A 20,141-nucleotide genomic window follows, 5' to 3' on the forward strand; every position below is an offset into this window, starting at 1 on the left:
CCACGCACAGTGCCCCACAGCGTTTCCCAGGCTGTCATCTTTAGGGGCACCGACTGTCACTTTGTTCTCGCTCGGAGCATCTGGTGGGTTTGAACCTCCACCTTTTCATCGAACGGCTGGGTGGCTTACCATGTGCACGCAGAGCTCTGGCCAATATCAAGCTCTGGCCCTGCATGCCCATTGCACTTTCCCGAGTCAAGTTCTTTGGCAGATTAAGTGGGAAGTTGTGTGTTCTTTCTCTCTTACCTACCTTCAGGTGTTGTCTCTCTTGGCCTCAGCTTCCCTTTTCCGTGACTCAAGCATAAAGCTAACGATTGATGATGTCTGTCCGCTTGCTTACCCAGAGCAGAGATTTGTCTGTGTTCTGAATCCTGTGCAACCAGAGTAAATGCCACACCGAGTCTCAGGTACATGATCAGACTGAAGATGCTTGGGGGAAGCCAATAAGAGGCCATGTTTCCCCTCCCCTCCTCAGTCCCTGTCACTTCAACGTATTCATTGAAATGTCTCAGGTGGAAAATTAAGGGCTACACTCTGGGTCAGGTGAGTTCACGTGACCTGCCCAGGCTGAGCTTGGCTCTGATCCTTGTGGACACATTCACACTCCTCTCCGATTCCCAAACCGTGATCTATGGAGAAGACGAATCCTTCAGCCTCCCTCAGCCTTTTCTGTGCTCACTGTGGTTCTTCCTGTCCTGCCTGCCTCCATTCCCCTGGGAGTGTGAGGACCCCCTGCGGGGGCACTTGCACCTACTAGCAGTTTATAACCCCAGACATTTGCATTGTCATGCTGGGTGCCTCTTTCTCCAGTGACCTCGCCTTCTTTCCCAGTACACATTCCTAAGGTGGTCTTTCCCCAACTGTGCGTATATGCTCTTTCTTTAAATCTCTGATGAATACTTACCGAATGGAAGTTTGAGCCAAATGGCTGGGTGTGGTTGTCGTCCTCAGTCCTCAGTTATTGTTAGTTATTGCTGCGGCGTCCATGTGGCCAATGTGTGCGAACTGCTTCATAAGGTGTTTGAGGATGTGCCCTTTTTCTTTTTGGACCCATAAAAGAATAAATTAATTTAAAAAAGAAAAAGAAAAAAATTAATTTATAAAAGAAAAAAAACCTGTAAATAGATCAAGGTCTGATTTTTGACCTCTAGGCGTGTCCTCCAGTCAAGCCCAATGGGGTGCCACGCTCTGGCCCCAGAGTCTATCCTTTGCACTACCTCGGGAGCTCTCTGCTCTGTTCCCCCTATTGCTCTGCCGCATGCCTTTAGTGTTTTGCTTCAGTGTTGCAGGATCAGTTCTGGCCAATCCCGACACTGAGTCTCCAGTGTTGTCCCCCAAAGGGCTAGGGGTCAGCGAGGGATGTCGTTTCTCATCGTGGGATCAGTCATATGGTCCACTCTGTGCGTTGACTGTTCGGAGCAGGGATATCGTCCTACAGGCCTAGTAGGCCAGGATGTGCTCCACTCTCTCTTCCTCCCCATTCATTTGCTCCTGTGTGCTCTGATCAGACATGTCCCTCTCCGCTAACTACACATCAACCTCTTATGAGGCTGCCCTGGGTGGATTTGAACCTTGAACCTCAGGTTTAGTAGCCCAGGGCTTACCCATTTCCATCACCTAGGGACACCTAGATGGTTATTTTTCAGTGCCTAGATAGTGAGCTTCAAATCTCGGTACCTTTTGTAAATCGTGTGCAGATTTGTTGATTGTTTGAAAGCAACCACGCACACTTCTTTTCCTTTCAATCATGTGTACATTCCCCTTTTAATATAAAATAACTGCAAATAAATATTTGGGCAAAACTTATACCAACATTCATGCAGGGAAAGTTTCACAGAGAAGAGGCATGAACTCATCCCTCTACCAGCATATGAGTTATTTTAGAGGCCAGAAATGGCCACAGTAGACAATTCATGTGGTTATATATATATGTATATGTATAGCTATATACATAATGGATCAAATATTGCCCTGTTCCTAGTAATGAATATCAATATCTTGTCTCTTCTAGACAGACTGTCAACAGCATCAGATATTTTTAAATACAGTTTTGAAACCACATCTGCAAACTCAATTATTTTGAATCTCATCTGAAGCAATTAAAAAGCATCCTGACATTTAAGGTGATATTTTTCCCCCAGGTAAAATAGGTATAAATAATACTAATTATGAACAAATAATTCAGTTACTCTCAGTCAGGTTCAACCTTTAGGTTAATAAACCAATCCATTAAAATTCATCTTGCTCAAAAGACCAATTTGTTAAAAAAATGTAGCGACCTTTCAGCACAAGTATGATTGATATTTTCTTTAACAATAATCAGAGCTGCCTTCCCAGAAGAGAGTGTGGTCAGATTGTAGGTCTAGAAAGCTAATCCTTGTGTGCCTCTCTCTGTACTACTTCTTAGCGAGGCAACAAGGTGATGGACGAGGGGATGCTGTGCACAAGCCTCATCCTAATTCCAAAAGGGGCCTTGAAGAGGTGTCCGGAAGAGTTTGGCTAACGGAACGCAATACTGCTGTGGCAAAATCACTCTTCATCGTAGAGATTTGAGGTTCTTCTTTCTGGTGTTTTGTTGTCAATGAAGGTGTAAAGCTTGGGTTAAAAAACTATGGCTCAGAGCTGCAACCTAGTTTTATAAATAAAGTTTTATTGGAACAAAGCCACATCCATTCACTTGCATGTTATGTAGAGCTGATTACCTGCTACACTGGCAGAGTTGAGGCAAAACGATAGAGAGCTCATGCCTTCCAGACTTAAAATATTTACTACCTGACCTGTTACAGAAGAAGTTTACCCACCCCTGGAGTTGGGTAGTAAGAAAAATACATAGTCATTTTTTGAATTAACAGCAGCAGCTAGTGTTTGAGTAATACTTCAGCATTTATCAAGTCTGATATTATTTTGTAAAGGGTACTATTATCCTCTCTGAACTGACAAAGACATTGCAATATTACCAAGGCCATTGAGCCATTAGTAGTGGTAGTGGCAGGGGGCCGCTGAAGAGGGACTAACACCACCATGACAGCCACCTTAGGAGAAACGGGGTGGGACACTGCCCTCAAACTGCACGTCCTCACAAACAGCACTCGTGGGTGTGCGTGGCCGCTGCCTCTTTTACATACCCAGATGAGCTCTTTACCAAAAGAAGAAATAAAACCTTAACAATTCGGTCCCCTATTTATCTGACCTTGGTCTGCATGGTTATAATCTTATTCTGCTACTAAATCTCCATTCTCATAACCAGAAGAATCATAATGCACAGAAAGGAGAGAAAAATGCTTTGCAGTCAAACATAGCTAAGCACTATTGTGCTGACTCTCGCTTATCCATCCTGAAGGATCGTGTCCACGCTGTGGCTTGGGTGTCCTGGAAGAGGAGGATCGTAAGCGTCATTGCATTGGGAATGGGCTGTCTTCCACATTTTTCACTTTTTAAAACTACAAATTCCCTCTCAGTTACATTAATATCAATATTGGACATTATTCCCTGCAAGAGCATGTAATCTCCTTGTAAAAATGGGCCACAGGGAGCTGAATATCAGTAGAAAGGAAAACCTTGCTTTGAGATCCATAAATATAAATTTATTTTATAAATATAAAATAACCGCTGTTTGTAGAGATCAAAAGTTTTCCTAATCTTATATTTTCTTAGTAAGGGAATGAGGATTAAATTGAAAGAGATGAAAATAAGAAAAGCCTATGCTGACACTTTCTTGAAAATTACAAACCCAAGATAAGTTATTTTAAACAGCTGAGGGGATCCCAATTTTCCATCAAGGCAACATTCACTTTGAGTGTTTGTGATATACCAAACATGAGCAACAATGGAAAGAGTATCACATTAAATAGGATTCATATTGAGTAGAGAAAGAAACATGTGGATAGATGTCTATAATGCACATGATAAGAGAGTTATGGGATGGAGTACAGATAAAATCTGTAGGAGTATGAGAGGAGGTCATTCCTTCTTATTGGATAATCACAACAATATTGTGGAGGAAATGGCATTTTCATTCAAAGAATATGTAGATTCTAGCCATTTGGATATTGTAGTAGAAAGCAGAGGCAGCACAGAGTTTAGAATTCCTAAACTTTCCAATTGGATGCGAAGCAAGCACAGGTAGGTGTAAGTGAAGGACAACAAGGCTGGCAAAGAGGCCAATGCCTGACGCTGGAGGCCAAGAGACCCAGACTTTATTCCATAGATAGTGTGTGGTCCATCAGACTTTTCTGTGCAGGAGAACTCCGTGAGTGGAAACGAGTGTAGCAGATATTTTAAAAGAACCTGGGGACCAGGAGACCAGTTATGAACACTGACGCACAGGTTGAGGCAATCAATGCTGCTCACATGCGTTAGCCTGCTCCTGACCGTGACCCTGAGTGTCATAAGTTAGAAGACTGGCTGAGGGCTTCCTGAGGGCATTTATTTAATGGCATGCCAGTGGCATTTACTCACAAAACCAAAAAAGCCATTAAGGTCAGAAATAGGGACTTTGGTTATTCCCCAGACAGGATGCAGTTTGGGTGACTATCCATGTGATTCATTGAGGTGGGGAAACTAGTCCCCATCAACAAACACTCATCCCTCCAGTCCAGTGACTCAGGGCTTCTTCTGTTTAATCCATGGAAAACCTTGGCATCTAGTTAGGATTTGAGGTGTGATGTTCAATCTTAATCTTCACTATTCATTGTAATAAATGAAATTGCTTTATTCATTTTAAAATCATTCAACCAACAATAATTTATAGAAATCCTACTGGTTTAGTCACAGAGAGTTTATAATGATAACAGTTTGTTATATACAAAATACCTCCTCTCCAGTTTAGCTGATGAGATATATATAAAATAAGCCACAAAGAAAGGAAGTTTACCGTGAGTGTTGAAATAGACCAATCCAGGCAGTACTGCGAGACGGTGAGGAAGGTGTGCTGCTGTGAGAAAGGCAGGCTGGCATTGGAGACGAGTGCTAAAAACTAAAGAATGGCTGTGTACCATTGACTCCTTCATTAATTCCATAAAGACTTGCCGATCCCATACTATATGCCAGGTGCTCTTCTAGATAGGAGATTTCCTATTTTTGTGGCACTTCAACTGAAGCAAGAAGACCCAGCTACTAATACAGCAAGAAAGCAAACAGACACACGTCCCTACCTTCAGAGAAGTTGCATTCTAGAACAGGAGCATTACAGAGAGCAGCGAGCAGCACCCCAGTCCAAGAAGCAAGGAAAGCAGAGCATGAATCCAGCACAATGGAGCCTGGAAGAACAGAGCAGAACCCTGCAGTGTGGCGGAAGAGCTGATTACTAGGACTGAAGTAGGATGAGGAAACTGACAGAGACTCTTTGGCTGCAGTTGACAGATAGAAGATGGATAGACACATTCTTACAAGGAGACCCAGAGCATTGAGTCACCAGCTGGTTTGACACCACATTATCTGTGAAGACCAATGGAGTTCCTGGTTTAGGAATCCGGGTGCTGTGGCTTGGACTTGCCGATGATTTCTCTGTACCTTTCATCTGACTGTTTTGCAATGGCCCAGTGCCAGGAAGATAAAAACTTAAGACACTGGCTGCCTCCTTGCTTAATGATATTCAGGTCAAATTCTGTAACAGCCAACTCAGGCTTGGAGATCCTATTTGATTCTTAGTTTATCAGGTTGTCTAAAATAACCAAGCTCTGAGGTAGTTGTTGTTATGGTACTCATTGCAACAGGATTTGACCTATATTAGGAAAAAGAACCAGGACAGAAATAGCTCCTCAGCCTATCCCAGGACTGGATAAATCCAGTATAAGCAACTGTAAAATCACAGCACTAGCAGAGACTCAAGGTAACTTAAGGTGGCCTTAGGCAGATTTATGACTGTCTGGAAATTTAATGTAAAACTGGGAACTCATTATTTTAACAGATACATAAAAACTTAGTCATCCTGAGTAATATAGTACCTATTAGTCCAGTGATGCTGTCTAGCCTCGGGCAAAACACCTTTGAATCACTTGTGGTACAGTGGACCTCATAACCTGTAGCAAGTTCTCTGAATATACTTAGTACAGAAAAAAAGTCATCTTTGGAGAATGTTTTTTCTGTTTTCTGAAAACAGAATCAAACCCTGACACATCTAATTGATTCAGCCGGGTAGTACCACTATGGATTAAGTATAAGTGTGAGTGCCACTGTAGAGTTGTGAGACTGATGTTGTGTTTGGCTCATAACTGGTTCACAAAGAGACTTGACAGTAATCGCAAATGTAATAAGTACATGTTCTCCCAGACTGAAAGGCTTATTTGCAGTTGTAGAACCTCTGGTGAGTATTTCCTATTTCTCCGTCTGTCTCGTGAATGACTGGAGTCAAGGCACATCCCCTGTTTATCTTGAAATCCCTGCCCATCAAAGTACCAGGGGCAAGTCAGAGACTATTCATTGAAGGAATTAAAAATATAGAGAGCTATTACTTTAAATCAGTCATATCTTATAAATTCAGTTTTTAAAGATAATTTTATTGGGAGCTCTGAATCCATACATACATCCATTGTGTCAAACAAAATTGTACATATGTTGCTATTATCATTTTCAAAAATTTTTTTTCTACTTGAGCCCTTGGTATCAGCTCCTCATTTTTACCCTCCCTACATCCCCCTGTCCCTCCTTCCCTCCCTCTCTCCCTCCCTCCTTCCCTCCCTCCCTCTCTCCCTCATGAACCCTTGATAATGTACAGATCATTATTACTTTCATGCCTTACACTGACCGCTGGCTCCCTTCACTCACTTTTCTGTTGTTCATTTCCCTTTTTTTGGTAGTGGACTACTGTATGATACTGCACCCTGACTTGCTCGTCTCTTCCTTGTAACCCTCGGTGAGGGGATGTCCAATTGTCTACAGATGGGATTTGGACCTCCACTCTGCCCTCCCCCTAATTCACATCGATATGATTTTTTACTTTGGGTCTTTGATACCTGATACCTGATCCCTTGGACACCTTATGATCACACAGGCTGGTGTGCTTCTTCCATGTGGGTTTTGTTGCTTCTCAGCTGGATGGCCGCTCGTTTATCTTCAAGCCTTTTTAAGACCCCAGACTCCATATCTTTTGATAGCCGAGCACCATCAGGTTTCTTCACCACATTTGCTTATGCACCTGCTTTGTCTTTATTTCCCTATCATTATATATAAATATATTTACATATGTACATACCTGTATTTAGACCTCTATAAATGTCCTTTGCCTCCTAGTTATTTCCTTTATTTTCTTTTTCCTCTTGTCACACTATCATGTTTGACCTTCATTTGGCTTTTATTCATTTCTATCCACTACATTGAATTTGATCAAGTCCCACCAGGCATCCTGTGCTCTCTTCAGCATTGATTTTAGATTACTTGTTGTTCCCTTGTCCCTGGGTTTATTGTCTCCCCCAAACAAAGCTTATAGATCCCTTATCTGTCTTGATTTTCCATGAATCCCATGATCACCTCGTGACTTGAGGCAAATTAGTCAGCAAATGATAAGTGAAACCATCAGTGGTGGAGAAAACACTGTTCTGATAAGAAGTTCAAGTTCCAGTAAACTGATTTATGGAAGGTGGGTAGCCTTGGACAAGATACTTAGCCTGGGTCCCAAGTTTCAAATAAAAGAGTTAGATGATGGGAAGTGGTCCATTTGAGGAGTAAAACACAAAGATTTTATTGCATAGCTACACTGTGCTTGTCTCTATGTGCATGTTGCAGGGCACTCACAATGAAGTGATGCAAGATTTCATTGTTGAACGTATTCAAGGTCAAGGGGAAGGGTAAGCTAAACAGAGACCTGCAAGGGGATGAACACAGCCAGGATGTCAGTGTTGGTGCTAGAGGAACACAAAGGGAGTGGAATGGGGAAGGTCAGGGAGACCTCCCAAGAGGTAGGAAGGAGCCACTGTAGTCCTGTGCTACATTCTGGGAGTAAAAAGACAGCCTGTTGATGGGGGAGGCAGGACATAAGGAAGAACCATTCTCTGCAGTGGAAGATGCTATGAGAAGGCTGTGGAATACTGAACGTGCCACATAGTCGAAAGATTTCGTTTGGATGAAGTAGATACGACAGTTGTTATCAACCCTCAAATTGGTTCCAGCCAATAGTAGCTCTATCGATGTACAACAAAATTAAACACTACTTGGTCTGTGATACCCTTATAATCATGGTGATATTTGAGCTCATTGTGGCAGCCTCTGTACCAATCTATGTCATTGAGTGGCTTCTTCTTTGTCACAGACCCATTATTTTATCACACATGATGTCCTTATCCAGGGACTGAAAACTCAAAACCAAACTCACTGCCATTGAGTCAGTGCTGACTCATAGTGACCCTGAGTGACAGGGTAGAACTGCCCCTGTGAGTTTCCTAGCCTGTGACTCTCTACAGGAGTAAAAAGTCCAGTATGTCACTAGAGGAACACCTGGTGATTTTGAAACGCTGACCTGTACCACCAGGGCATCTTATCCTGGTCCCTCCTAAAACATGCCCAAAGTCTTACCATCCTTTCTTTTTAGGACCATTCTGATTATACTATGTTTGTTCTTCTGGCAATTCATGGTGTATTCACTATTCTTGCCATTAGCATAGTGGGTTGTGTTTTGGGGTACTAACTGCAAGGTAGAACATCAGGGATTAAAAAACACGAATCACTAGCTCCTCATGAGAAAGGTGAGGCTTTCTACTTCTGCAACAGTTACAGCCTCATCTCAGAAACTCACGGGCCATTCTACCCTGTCCGATAGGCCCACTATGGGGTGGAACAGACTCAGTGGCAATGTGTTCAGTTCAGTTACTAACTGATGATACTGAGATTCACCATAGCCTTTTCCCACAAATATAATTGACTTGAATTGTCGGTATGTCATCCAGTAAAGTCCTCGTGCATATTTGCCATTCATATTGTTGAGAAAACAATATAAATAGCATTACAAAATTCTACCTGAAATCTCCAACTTCATTTCTATCATCAAGGCCATATTTTACAACTACTTTGCCTTCTTTGTTTCCAACTTTTTCATTCTAACCACTAACAATTACCAATGAATGTTGATTGAATGTTTAATCACTCTTTGGCTGTTGAAGTTGGTGTAAACTTTCAACTTCATCTTCTCTGGCATTAGAGGTTTGTGCATGATTTGAATAATTTGAAGGCCAGTTGTGGGGATATGGATATTATCCTCTTTAACAGTGTTGCTCTTTGGGAAAGATCTGGAAATGTTGCTTTTGTCAATGAATATGACATTGTTCTTCCTCAACATGGCATTCTCCTGCGTTCAGACCATATGGCTGTGTGATTCAGAATGGCCAATACCAACCACTTCAACTCACAATTGGCTAGGATATGACTCTTCAGTCATTCCATTTTATTATTTAAGACACATGAAATAAATGGAAAATAAGACTGTTTCTAACAAAATCCTACTTTCACACTAGGGACATAGAAAAGACTGAGACCATGGTGGACTTAGCTGAAAAAATTGTTCTGAAAACATGAGGATTGACTCAACTTCCTATGGAGTGGACAGCCCTGTGTCTGAAAGTGTGGGCTCTAATCTTACTCTTTTAAGCAGTACCTTGGTGATGTTTAAATCTTTCATTTCTGTATCATAAAACAAGGAGACTCTAATCTATTTATCTGAGTTATGCCAGAAATAAAATAAAGCATGTAAAAGAAAGTATTTAATAAGCCACAGAGCAATATACAAACATATTCTTTAAATATGTTTAGTGACAAAATAGACAATTCTTAATTGACAAGAATATTTGGATAATACACAATTACATATAAACATAGTTACATGGAAAATATATTTGTTTTAAGGGGGTGTGCTAATTTTACCTGATGCTAATAGCTTCATCGCTACTATTGCAGAAAGTGCGGAACATGGTAATGAATTGACTGTGACTTTATTATTACCCTCCTGGCTCCGAGGGTAGGGCAGGGAACCACCCTTTCAGTCTAGGCAGTCTGACTCATCTGTGCATGTGATGTGCTAGAAATGAAGTCATTTGGGGTGTTCTGATTGTAAGGTGTTCCCTCTTTCTACTAAGTGAGCTGCCATTCACATACTTGTAGACAAGTTTGCCTAAGGATTTCCTTTAGCAATATGATGGGAAGAGGTGAACCTTCCCCCACAGTGTCTCCATTCTCTCCTCCTTGAATGGGGCTTAAATGATGGGGCATTCTTAAAGAGTCACAGTCATACAAGGAGGCTGCAGCGAAATGTTATTCCATCAGATCCTTCTTCTAGTCTGGCCAGGTGTGGAAAAAGGCAAGGAAAAAATCCAGCAGGTACAGAATGGCCCACGAAAGGAATCTGACTGAACTCTGTCCGTGTATTTCCAAGGTTCGGTGTTAAATACTAACATTTCATTGGCACATGTATTCAGGCACTTAGTGGAAATAAAATTATACTGCTTGTACCCCTTCGATTTTGGAAACCCTAGGCCCTCTTGTGGGAAGAAACCTCTGTTCCGTCTTCCACACTGTCTTTTGAAACCAACCCTAAGGGACACAGCACAAAGAAAGAGACCCAGTTCCTCTCTGTGTTGCTGGGAGGCCGGCTCTGAGAAACATAGAATGGGACATTCATGATCCAGCCCTCGCTCATGTTCAGTGATGAATCCAGAGGAACTGGTCATGGAAGCCATCAAACCTAGACTCCGGATCAAAGTCAAAGCTCGCTGGTAGTTTCCTCTCTTTATTACTGCTATTATTGTTGAATTGTGCTGCTTTGTAAAGGTGGTGTAAGAAAGAACAACATGGCTCGTTTCGTGGGACATTAGGTTCTTGAGGTAAGGCTCCAATTTTCACAAAATAACCAGATAAGCTAAGGTCGCAAGTTTGACTAATGTGTGGTATGTCCCTGTTACTCGAACTCACTGCCGTGGAGTCAGTGCTGGAGCAGTGCCCTCTGTGGCTCCAGCACTGTGACTGGTCACAGAAGGAGGAAGCCCAGTCTTTCTCCTGTAGAACTGCTGCTTGCTTTGAACTGCCGACAATTCGGATTGCAGCCCAATGCATAACCACTGCACCACCAAGGCTCCATATGTAGAGATACCAAGTACATTTGAGCATATTTAAGGCTCCCAAATTAGACGGTTTAAGCTCAGCTGGCCACTTCTGGGTGGATGGACCCTTCAGCCTTTCAATTAGTAGCTGAGTGCTCTCACTCCTGTATTTCAATCACACACTGAACTCCTATTTAACCATAAAACAAATCATCATCATCAACAACAACAAAGCAGTTGTTACCAAGGCAATTCCAACTCATTGTGACCAACTGTGGTTTAGAGAACAGAACTGCGTCATAGAATTTTCAAGGCTGTGACTTATTAGAAGCAGATTGTCAGAATGCTCTTCCCAGGTGCTCTGGGAGCGTTTGAATGGCCAATCTTTGGGTTAATTGTTGTTGTTAGGTGCCATCGAGTCAGCTCTGACCCATGGCAGCAACAGCACACAGCACTGCACGTTTCTGCACCACCCTCACACTTGCTCCTCTGACTCAGCCCAGCGATGCAGCCACTGCGCCAGTCCTGCTCATTGAGCACCTTCATCTTGGGCACCATCCCTCCACTGCCCCGACCAGGGCAGGTCTCTCTTGTGTTAGTAGCCCAGTGCTTAAATTTAAAAAGTTGCACTATCCAGAGACTCGTTCTGTGTCCATAGTAGTGCTTTATTCGATAGCAACTTATTAACACCTCTTATTCCTACGTAGCCTAATGTAGGAAGGAACGCTGCTCTTGGAGAAGTTTACATTGAAGAATAGTCAGGCGTATCTGAGACACAGCCTTCTAAGTAGGAAATACATGTTCAGCATCACGAGCATTTTGTTGTTCTAATACTCTATTCTTTATTAACAGGGTTTTATAGGGGGTAGGAGGCAGCTATAATAAGCAATGCATTGTTGACCATAGTTTCCAAAAACGTATTTGGCCTCAACTCCCTTTTCAGAAAAACAAAAACTTTCCTCAGTAACCCCCTAGCAATGAGAAACTTTTGTGATAGTCATAATCTAGGATAAAGTGTAGGTATCTGCTTTCACAGCCCCTGTATCACTCCAGTGACCCCAGGAGGCAGTATCTCCCATTTGGGGAAACAGGACGAGCCCATTTATTCAGTGAAACTCAAATACCCATATTAATTACTTTTCCATTTGGCTGTATAGATTTCATGGAAAATCTCTTGAAAATGTCAAAATTGACTCTCTTCCTCCCCTCTCACCTTTTGCTCTTATTTATCAAGAATGAATCTGCGTTTGATATATAACTATTATGGTTTGCATTTGATGAGAGTAAAAGTAATAGCTAGCAGTTTGAGTTACAACCACAGAAAATTCTTTCCTTTCCTTCAACCTTTCCATTATTCTGTGATTGTGAGCCATATATTTAACCTTTCCAACAAGTGCTAAGATTGGTATTTCCTTTCCATAAGCTTTCCAAATATCTTTTCTCTGAATCCACAAAATAACTCAGGAAGATATTCGTCAATGGGCTCAACTCTGCTCAACATCTTCTTCATTTTAAATTTCCTGGCAGCAGCATCCCTCAATCACTCATCTCCTCGAATCACAGCTTTCTCTTGCATCGTCTCATGTATTAAACTCATAAGACGGGACTTTACCTCTCTTGACATAATGTGTTACAGTTGACCTTAGTCCATTCATCTGTGTATTTTCTCTGCCAACTAAAATTCAAAATTTATTGAAGATAGACACAATATGCTTAATTATTTCATAGTATCTCAGAGTCTTCCTTTGTAGTGCTCTTTATGGAATAGGAAATCATTCATTTAAATTGGTTTATTAATGCATAGGGACTTTAAAAAGTTACAGAAAATGGAATTGGAAGATAGTAGAATCTTCCACAAACATTTTGATGCTCTCAGATTGCAAAGAGTGATTGTCAGGATATCTAGAAATCTTGTGGAGTTAAGACCCATATGACTAGATCATGAATTTTGGAGTTTAGCAGACTTGGGTTCAAATGCCCTTTATAATCTTTGTGTTCCCAATAGTTTCTGAAAGCTGCAATGTACTCACTATGTATTAGAGATAGATTATTTCCTGTTTTCAAAAGATTAGATGAGAATAGTGGTTAAGGGTTAAAATTCTGGTGTCGCACAGTTCTGCGTTTGAATTCCTAGTGTTTCTTACTTTCTGCAACATCCTGACCCAAGGGTTCCCTTATCTGTACCTTAGAATCCATAATAGTATCTATCATATGGGGTTGCATGAGTTACATGAATGATGAATGTAAAAATTGAGACAGTATTTGGCGCATGGTACGAACTGCATACCTAATGCCTGTAGACTCAAATAAACGCCAGTTCTTTCTCCTACTAACTCCCGTCTTTAAAGGTTGCTATTGAGATACATGTGTTCTAGGCCTATTGGCTAAGGAACATTGTGGGACTGGAATTCTGCCTGTCTGCTCTCTAAAATGACAGCAAGTTCTTCGGAAGGAAAGTTTTCTTGAAGACATAGAGAACAGCTGGGTTAAAAGGAGCTTATGTTATGAAAGTGCAAATTAGAAACTTTAAAAATTGAACACTTAGCCATTTTGTGTCATGTTGATTTCCTGAGGATATGAATCAGAGGGAAATAGCTGCAGACTTGTTCCAGAAAGAGAAACGTGAAGGCAAAGGGCTTTTCACTGGTAAGGAATTTACACACTTGTCCTTTTCATAGTGAGTCATGGGCTATGGTACATTTCATAGCAATGTCGATGAGCTTCCAAATCTGGAAGTAGACATGCAAGCCAAATAAGAGTGAGAGGTGAAAATAGATAGACTTTTGATCCACCTATTTTAACATTCACAAAGTTCCCAAAATGGAACTTCAAGAAAATCACTAATTTAGAACTTCACTTTTAGTCTTATCTTTAAACGCACCAAGAAGGTGGGGCGGGGTGGGGGTGGAGAGACTAACTAGTCACTTTAAAAATATTTCTAGCAGAATTCCACAGTTTGTTTCAAAGCCAAGGTTAGTGTTCCAGAAAAAGCTCTTCCTAATCTTGTCCAAAACTTACTCCCAGAAAGAAGCGCCGAGGGTGTGGAGGTTACTGATTGGGTGGCAGCAGCCACTTCGGATAAAGACAGGGCTTTCCACTCCCCGGGTGGCAGCCTTGGGAGTTCTCAGGAGCTGCTCTCCCCTGGCCTATTGGGTCACTATGAGGCGGACTCGACATGGGGGCAGGGAGTTGTTCATCTTGTCCCAGGAGGTGTGAAAGACAAGTTTTTTTCTGATTTGAAACTAACTTGCCTTCTTTCTATTGTTATTGACCGGCATAAACTCACCTTAAAATAACACGTAAACATTTTTAAGTTATGGAAACGGGACTCCTGTTTTTCCATACTTCAGGTAATTGGGCTGTAAAATGGACTGACACCATGGCTGAGACAGGGAGGCCAGGCACAGGAACAGTTGTAAGGCTGGTGCAGGATAGTGCGCTGATTCACTCTGCTGTGCATGCGGTCTGAACCAGCTCCGGGGCACCTAAGGCAACCGCAATGTTCTTACTGTCTTGATAATAAAATGAAGGTGGGTATATTCAGCAGGGGATACCTACGAACTATTGCTGTTCAGAGCACATATCTCATTCCTTGCCGTCAAGCCAGCTTGACACCTGGGCAGTCCTTGTACAAAGGTCACCCTGCCCTGTATAATCTTTGTAAGTATTGTTGCTGTAGCCACCGTGTGGTTGGAGTGCTTTACAGCCTGGGGCCTCCTCTTGCAGCATGGTATGAGGCCACATTTTATTGTCATACATGGGCCTTTACTGACTCATTTTCAGACGTTAGATAGCCCGGCATTTTTTATTCTATTCTGAAAGCTCCCTTGAAACCTGTCCACTATAGGTGACCACTCTAGTGTTTGAAATATTGTGGTATAGATTCCAGCTTCACCAAAATACTCAAACTCACTGCCATCAGGTGGACTCTAACTCATAGAGACCCGACAGGACAGGGTAGAACTGACGCTGTGAGTTTCTGAGACCGTTCTTTTGACAAGAGTGGAAAGCCTCATCTTTACCAGGGGAGTCTGACAAATCGATAGACAAGTGGTGATCCGAGTGCATGGACCCCAAACACCGAATTCACTGGCACCAAGGAAAGGCTAACTCATAGTAACCTTACAGGACAGGGTAGAACTGCCCCGGGATGTTTCAGAGACTGTAACTATTGACAAACATAGAAAGCCGGTCTTTCTCCCAGGGGATGGCTGGTGGTTTCAAACTACTGAACTTGAGGATCACAGTCCAAAGGTTAACCCCTACACCACCAGGGCTCTTCAGAGTAAATCAAAACATTAAATGGCGACTGATTCCATAAATATTGCCTCATGTTTATATAACGTTGAATCCTTTATGGAAAACTTTAGCTTCTTCAAAAATCCTAGATGACGCTCTTCTCATTTTTTCACCAAATACACATAGATGCCAAACATATTGTTGTTGAGGCAATTCCAAGTCATCTCCATCCTACAGGACAAGGTGGGACTGCCCCCGAGAGTTTCCGGGGCAGTGCACCATTCTAGAAGACCTCTACATCTCCCCCGTGGACCAGTCGTAGAGTCTCAACTGTCACCCTGTCCCTTGGCAGTGGAGTGTTTTAACCACTGTGCCACCAGGGAGTCTTGCAAATATGTATAATTTCATAGATTTAACTATAAAGCCAGAGAGATATCTGTGGGGGAGCTGGGATTGGGGGGGAGGGGGGAGGTGGTATGTGTGGAGATATTGAACTCAGATCTCCAAATTCCCAGTGAAGCGTGTTTACTGACTTAACCTGAACTTTTATTAGACAATGCTGAGAATAACAGAAACAACATATACTGTTTTAACGGTTCATTTGTGTTTTGTTAGTTTTGAAATATATATGATGGGGGCTTCTTTTACTGTGAAAAGAGATATGTTCCTAGTTTTTATTCTCCTCTAACCCTAAGCTCCAATCCCTTTTGCCTCTCTGCAAGTTAATCATTTTTGTCCATGATATCTCTAAATTTGATTTGGGATACACAATATCCGTAGGGCATGATAAAGCACTTACTTCCATGTGATATTAATGAATTGTTGAATGACATCAGAGGCATCATACATGACGAAACAAGAAGGTCATGTAAGCACAAAAGAAAGAGAAGACCAAGAGAGATAGCAGAAGAAATTCTGAAACCTACTCATACACATCAAACTCCCTGCCATTGAGTGAATTCTGACTGATAGCAACCCGATACGGCAGGATAGAACTAACTCTCTATGGGAGTCGAAAGCTTCATCTTTGTCCCCCAGAGCAACTGGTGTGTTCAGACTGCTGCATTGCTGATGCTGAATTTCTCAGCCCAATGTGCAATCCACTAACTATACCACGAGGTCTCTGCACTGAACATAGAGAAGCGAAAAAGATCGAAAGAAATGTAATAAAAGTGCTGACCAGATTTCAAAGAGTGGCTGGAGTTTAGAAAGCTGAAAGGAAGAGCACACTCAACATTTCTCAAGCTGAAAAAACTGAAGAAAAAAAATTAAAGCTTCAGGTTGAAATATTAGAGGGTTTTATGAGTAGAATATTCAACAATACAGGAAACATCAAAAGAAGGTAAAAGGAATATACGAAGCACTAAGAATTGGTCAATGTCCAACCATTTCTGGAGGCAGCTTATGAACAAGAAATGATAGCAATCAAGGACGAAGTCCAGGATGCACTAAAGACAGTGTTGAAATACAGGCTCCTGGGGCGGAGGCAATAGCGATTGAAATGCTTTAAGAAATAGGGGCAGTGCTGAAGATGCTGACCGTGTATGGCAAGAAGTGTAATCACCTGGCCAGTAGACTGGACAAGATTCCTATTTGTGCCCATTCCAAAGAAAAGTGACCCAGACAGAAGGCAAAATTTATCAAACAATATCGTTAATATCGCATGTAAGTACGATTTTGCCGAAGGTAATTTAATTTAAAATTTAATTTAAAAATCATTGCAGCAGAACATTGACAAGGAACTGCCATAAATTCAAGTTGGATTCAGAAAAGGATGTAACACAAGGGACATCATTGTTGACATCAGATGGATCTTGGCTGAAAGCAAAGAATACTGGAAAGATGTTTGCCTGTGTTTCATTGATTACGCAAAGGATTTTAAATGTATAGATCATAGCAAAGTAAAGATAATATTGTCAAGAACAGAATTCCAGATACTTTATTGTGTTCACGTGAAACCTGTACACTGGCCAAGAAGCAGTCTTCAAAACAGAACAAGAGGACACGGTTATTGTTATCGATGTTAGGTGTCATCAAGTCGGCCCCACCCACACGCATTTTGGCCTTACTTCCTCCAACACTGATTGCTTTGTCCTTTTAGCAGTTCCTGGTACTTTCTTTTCTTGTTTTTTCAAACTTTTATTCGGGGTTCTTACATCTCTTATCACAATCCATACATTCATCTAGTGTGTCAAGCACATTTGCACATATGCCGCCATCATGATTTTCAAAGCATTCTATTCCCACTTGAGCCCTGATATCAATTCCCCATTTCTTCCCTCTCCCTCCCCCGCCCGCCCTCCCTCATGAACCCTTGACAAGTTATAGGTTATTTTTTCCATATCTTACATCGTCACCCCTCACCCACTTTTCCGTTATTCATCCCCCTGGGAGGGGGTTCTAGTTTGATCCTTGTAATCGATTCCCTGTTTCTCCCCCCCACGCCACCCCTAATCCTCCTGGTATCTCTACTCTGCTTGTTGGCCCTGAGGGGTTTATCTATCCTGGATTTCCTGTGCTATGGGCTCTTTTCAGTAGCAGTGTGCATGCTCTGGTCTAATCTCATTTGTAAGATAGAATTGAGGTCATGATAGTGGGATGAAGGAAGCACCAAAGAACTAGAGGAAAGCTGTGTGCTTCATCAGTGCTATACTGCACCCTGACTGGCTCATCTCGTCCCTGTGACCCCTTTGTGAGGGGATGTCCAATTGTCTACAAATGGGTATTGGGTCTCCACTCCATACCCCCCCCACCCCCCACCATTCATCTTGGGTATGGTTTTATTCTGGGTCTTAGATGCCTGATACCTGATCCCATCAACACCTCATGATCACACAGGCTGGTATGATTCTTCCATGTGGGCTTTGTTGCTTCTGAGCTATATGGCCACTTATTTATCTTCAAGCCTTTAAGACCCCAGATGTTATCAAGGGCAATGTAGCAGTGAGGAATTACTAAATCCGAATGAAGACTAAACATGATGGTGGGACAAGAGGAAAGTAAAAAGGAAATAGAAGAAAGAACCAGGGAGCCGAGGATATTTACAGAGGCCTAAATACAGGCATGTACATATGTAAATATATATATTTATATATATTGAGAGGGAAATAGAAATATGTACTCATAACTATATGTTAAGAATTAAGGTTGCAGATGGACATTGGACCTCGACTCAAGTACTTCAGTTTAGAAACCAACCATCTTGACTATTCCTCTTACTTGCTTTGCTGCAACTTCCAAATCCATAGAAAGATAAGCATTACATGACCACAAAAATAAGGCCTCTTGAATTGCATGCCTTCAAAAACAGATACCAGAATATTTGTATCCGTATTCTTTCATCCACGGTCTGGCACAGAGTAGGAGCTTAATGCCTATGTATTTTATTGAATTGACATCGAGAAGACAATCCAAGAAATCTACCTGTCCCAACATCATCCATAACAATGTGGTCTCGATAGATGTCTGAGCTTCTGTTAAAATATAATCCCCATCTTTCTTTCTTAAAAGGTGGTCTAGGTGAAAGTTCACAGAAAAAGTGAGTTTTAAAGCCAAACAATTCCCCCCCATGTTAAAGCACGCTTCCCACTTTTTTCTAGGATTCCCCATTTTTAATCTGTCTTTTCCTGTTCCTTCTTGCTTTATGAGGCTTTTGGGGGAGGTAGGGGGTGGGGGGAGGGGCAGGGCAAATGCTGGTCTCATCTGGTTGATTATTATGAAAACTATGTTCCTTATGTGTGTTGTTCATTTTGCAGGCTTGTCTGTTATTTGCCTGCCAGGTGATCCCTGGGCGTAGGTTCCCTTCCCATTTGAAGGGTTTCTATGCACCACAGTCTCAGGATTCTACCATTCTATCAGGCCAGGAAGTCTGAGGTTTTTGTGTGAATTTGAATTTTGTTCTACATTCGTCTCTCTTCCTATGCAGGACCTTCTGTGGTCACAATAAGAACAGTTGGTGGTTGGGCACCATCTAGACCTTCCGATCTCAGGATCATGGAGGCTGTGGTTCGCATAATACATCAGTCCTTTGAACTGTTTCCTTTCGTCTGTCACTTTTTTCACTCTTCTTCCCCATCACTGGGGCAAGACCAACAGTTGCATCTCAGATGATCGCATTCATGCTTCTAAGATATCAGTTGCTACTCATCCTAGTAGGATGCAGAATATTGCCTTTGTGAACCATGTTGTGTCATTTAACTTATCTGTTCCCTGACACTGGGATTATAAGCCCCCAAGCCTAATGATTCATTTCCTCAGGGTGTTTGCTTATGGCTAAGAAGCTTTCATAACTTTGCCCCACTTCCTCTACTATATGAATGGATGTAATTATAGCATCCACAAATAGAGATGTACAAATATCCTCTGCAAATCTTTACATGGTCGTGAGTCTGGTCCCCCTCACCCACCCAGATTAGTTCAGCTTGTATGTCTGCCTGTGAAGGCTCTGTTTACCTTGAGAAAACGAGAATCAAAGGAAATTGAGCTTTAAGAAATATTTGTTTCAGACTTCACCAACAAAGTTCTATAAATAAAACCTTTTACAAGTTGATGGTCTCGGTGTGAATAAGCAAAGCAAATGGAGTTTGGGTGACCTAATAGTGGATTAATATTTTGAATTAGTAAGTAAATTCTGACAAATGCCTACAAATCGATGTCCTTTTTGTTCTCTCACTCAGATTTCATAGTGGTCATCTTTAGTGTTGAAAAAGAAGTGCCAATGTAAAGATGTGTTTGGAAATGATTTTTAAAAATTTTTCTGGATTCATAAATTTTAACAGGAAGAGCCTGGAATCAGGTGTCTCAGAGCATTGTAAAATCAGTTTAATTAGGTGCTGCATGTGAGTAGCCAGGCTTAAAACTGGCTCATCCTTGTTCCATCCC

The 20,141-nt window shown here is 41.8% G+C and overlaps 1 long non-coding RNA gene across 1 annotated transcript in view; it reads left to right on the forward strand.

The window, feature by feature from the left end:
- The window catches only part of LOC123522275, a 66,066-nt gene that overhangs the window by 1,246 nt on the left and 44,679 nt on the right, over positions 1-20,141 (forward strand). The window lies entirely within an intron of this gene.

This window comes from Echinops telfairi, unplaced genomic scaffold, assembly GCF_000313985.2.
Source record: "Echinops telfairi isolate 266 unplaced genomic scaffold, ASM31398v2 ScPeMD7_5167;HRSCAF=5991, whole genome shotgun sequence".
NCBI classification, from domain to species: Eukaryota; Metazoa; Chordata; class Mammalia; order Afrosoricida; family Tenrecidae; genus Echinops; species Echinops telfairi.